Here is a 4,268-nt window from a genome sequence, read left to right as displayed (position 1 = left end):
TGAAGGTGTTGCCCCAAGGTAGGAATAATGTTCTTCCCGCCCTATTCCTGTTTTGTTGGTGTGCTTTGCGCTAGCAGAGGGCATGTGGAGCCGTGTCTCCGGCGGGTCTTCCAGTATCGGGTTAGTTTAGGTTTCTAGTGGATCCACCTAGATTTGGCCGGTTTTCGTGGCCTTTAGACTTACTACAGACCCTTATCGGTGTTTTGTTTTCTCAGGGGCGACAATTTGTTTGCAGATCATGGCCGCTGACAACTCTGGGTCAGCATTGATGACTACCAGGTCACTACTTCTATAAGCTCTTGAGTTTTAAAAAGTTTTCTCTACCAAGGGGCAGGCCCAGAGGCGGCCTCGAGCTATGCTCACGGCGCGCCACCGGTGGATACGCGAGGAAAAAGACTTCGGCATCCGCAAGATTTTGGACGTAATCTTTTTTCTGTAAGGGTGTGTTTGTAAGGACATGTGATATTCTCACCGCTACTTTGAGATTCATGTTTTTTTCTTGCCAAAATTTGTCTTGTTTCAGAGAGTTACCTAACGTTTCACTGTGGTCATCCTCTTGTTTGAAAGCCCAAAAAAGATAAGAGGGCGCTTATTTCAGACTGAATTTACCGATATACAATGAAACATTTTGATACATGTTGAAACAAGGAAATAGAAACTAGTGATGTCCAGGGGACAAGGTGCGTACGCTTGCACGCATCGGATTGGTTTTGGTTTCTTGCGGTGATCAAGTGTAAACACCAGCTACTAGGCTACTAGCTGGTTGGAGCCAAGCAGCTGCATGTGGGTGTGTGTGTGGATCAAGTGATGGATCTGATGGATGCCGGAGACAAGACTGAAGCCTCTAGATACCACTTGCCAGAGTAGACATGGCATGGACTCGGCACATAACGTAGCAAGGTAGCTAGATGTCCAGATACGACATTACGAGCGTACTACGTGCTTTGGATGCATTGCATGAATTTGCCAGGAACGTAGGCCCCGTGAGCCGGCCAAGTCGTGTAGATTGTAGAGTCACGCAACCTTCGAAAAGTCTAGGGGCCGTGCATGATTGCCCGCGTCTGTTTAGCCGAGTCGGGAAAAGGCGTGGCTTGGTTTGGTTGCTCTCGTTTGTGGGAGTCTGCACGAGTGACCGAGGACACAATAATGCAGCCTGGTGATCCATGTGGTTGAGAGCAGATTTTGCATATCTGCTCATCAGATATCTCCCTGGTCCCGGAGAAACGGACGAAGCTGAAATTTTTTGTTTCGATTTGGTATAAGAGCATTTACACCGGGACTTGGTAAATCCGACCTCTTAAACACGTGCGGACGCGTCCGCGGACAGTGACCGCTCACGCCTTAAATATTTGATTCTACAACCAGATACCTTGAATTAGAAACCTCAAATTCATATTATTACATGCAACATAAACCGATCCTTAAGCGGAGCCCGTCCGGCTCCGTCGTGCCCATGTCCGACTGCCGGCTGCGCTCCCCATAGTGTTGGTTCGGTCGCCAGCAAGGTAGAGTAGGGCATGGGACATGAGATGGCTCACACGACTCAAGGCATCGCCGTCTACCATGCCCTACTCTTTCTCATTGGAGCCCGGGGCCCGGAATCCCGACGATGCCGGTGGACGTCGAATCGATGATGGATATGCCATGTAGAGCCGGCGACAACCACCACGACGTGGTTACGGCGCCCGGACTGGTACACAATACAGGGCGCCGAAGAATGCGACTCTGCCTCGCCGACGTCCACCGGCGCGTCCCGCACTCGCTACCTCACACAGCGAACACACCGCACCATGTTTGCATCAGACGACCCTCATGGTGTGTCCATGGTCTTGATACATCCCAAACGTATCTACTTTTTCAAACACGTTTGCTCTTATTTTGGACTCTAGTTTGCTCGAACTCTACTCGTTTACAGCCCTACAAGAGAAATATCAGAAATATAAAGTACAGTTGCTAAAAAAATACAGTATAAAGTACAGATACCGCGAATTAACTCCCAGGAGATATGCCCCCTTCGAAAGTAACCCGCAGAAAATCCCCGACATGTTGTGTCGTTCACGAGGTAGAGACTGGTACAGAGAGTATACTTCCTCCTCTCCTCTTCTAGGTTCATGTGCTCAGACACAACGGCCACAAGAACCTTTTGAGCAAGGTACTCAATGTAAGCGTACTCAAAGCGATCACATCTTCCTGACGGTGATTAGTTTACTAACGTGTGGTCATGGCCATTTTTGACTAGTACCAAACACCACACGACTTCAAGCTGCTTATACTAAATAGTGTTCACTTGATGCTCTTGCATGCCGTTAGAGGTGGAGCAGCTGGTTTTGCAGCCATGGCGTTGACATGAAACGCAGGGCAGAGGGTGCGAATCCACACACCACTGGATGGGATCCCGGCTTGAGTTGACCCACCAACAACCGTAGCAAGCACGAGAGGTGTGTCCGGTCAGACCGTCGGACCAACGATAACTTTTTTCCACTTCCACACTGGCTGGGCTTATAGCTTGAGCCAGCCAAGTAATTAAGTTGAGGTGTCATGTGGTTAGCATATTTAACCGCGGCATGCCGGGTGCACGTCGGGCAAGGCAGGCCCTCGGGGGCAGGCCGTGTCGTTGCCGCGGCAGACACCCGCATGCAGGCGGTCACCGCCGCCGACGAACACGGCCGCCGTTCGGACAGTCTGCGTGCGTATGCATGGACTACGTACACGAAGTCGTCGTGAAGAAGAACGGCAAGTGGTCCGTACGTGCGGTGTAACGTTGGGGTTGTCTGGGTGGGGCTGGCGGAATCTTTGATTCCACGCGGCTTTCACCAGTCGATTTGAGTAATCGGTATCAATAAAAAAAACTAACCCTAAAAAAAGATAGAAAAAAAGAAGTTCATGTGTGCCTTCCACGCTCCACCCCACTCCACAGAGATAGAGATGATGTTATTAGAAGCTTTCGGGTATTTTAAGCTTTTTTACAGTAGCATTTTAATTACTCCTATATGTAAGTCGCTTGAAAATTGATTTTGGGTTGGTCATTTTTTTTTGTATTAATTTCTGCTTTGAGATTCCTGTTATCCCTTTTTTTCTGGTCTGTTATGTTAGTTGTTTTGGCGGGTTTCCCATTAAGCATGCAAGGCGCACTAGATACATAATGCCTCATCCAAACGGATGATTGTCATTGATAAGACGGGTTCGTGGTATGTTGATACTAAGCCGCTTCCCCTGTAGTTGTTAGCTTGCTCCTTCCCCCTCCCTCGCTACTTAAAAATTGGCCTGCCAAAGTAGCACAGGCTTCCCCTTCCGGTTTTGGAAAGGTTCTAGAAGCTTCCCATGCCGGTTTCTCATTTTTGAAAAAGTTTTTCACTTTCTTTACTTTTCTATATTTTCTTTTTCCTTTGTTCTTTCTATGTTCGTTCTTTTCCTTTTATTTTTCCTTTCCTTTCTATTTTGTTTTTATTTACTTTATCATATTTTCAAATTGTATTTCAATCATGAACATTTTATCGATTCATGAAGACTTTTTTATTTGTGAATATTTTTCTGAAACCATGAAAAAAAATTAATCGCAAACATTCTTCTAAAAATTTGTGGTATTTTTAAAAATCATTAATATGTTTTACAAATTTGTGAACATTTTCTCAAATCATGAACATTTTACAGAATTTGCAAATATTTTTTACAAATTCGTGAGCATTATTCTGAAATTTTAACATTTTTTATATTTGTGAACTTTTCTACATGTCAGGAATAATTATTTAAATCGTGAAAAAATATTCAAAATCACGTACATTTTTCTGAGTTCATGAAAATGTTTACAAATTCGCGAACAGTTTCAGAAATTCGTGTTCCACATTTTTTTAATTTGGAAACATTCTTATGAAATTTATGATAATTTTTTAAGTTCGCAACCATTTTTCAAATTAATGAATATTTGTAAATTTGGGGGTTTTTGAATTGACGAAGATTTTTTTCAATCACAAACAATTTGAATTTGTGAATGTTTTCCAAATTGGAGAAAAACAATTTGAACTCCCAGACATTTTTTAAATTTTGACAACCTAAACATTTTTTAATGAAGCAAGAAAAACAAAAATATAAAAAAAGAACGAAAGGATGAAAAACTGGGACCCTGACCCCACACGGGCCGGCCCAAAAGGATACACTATGATGCGCCCACGCGCGTCCTATGCACTAAATACGAGCTCCCTTGTTTTGAGCTGAGTTTTTTGGGGTAACCACATAATTGGGATGGGCAATTTCTTAATAACAAACTTTTT

This window comes from Triticum dicoccoides, chromosome 7B, assembly GCF_002162155.2.
Source record: "Triticum dicoccoides isolate Atlit2015 ecotype Zavitan chromosome 7B, WEW_v2.0, whole genome shotgun sequence".
In the NCBI taxonomy this organism is placed as follows: domain Eukaryota; kingdom Viridiplantae; phylum Streptophyta; class Magnoliopsida; order Poales; family Poaceae; genus Triticum; species Triticum dicoccoides.
This window is presented reverse-complemented; position numbering follows the sequence as displayed.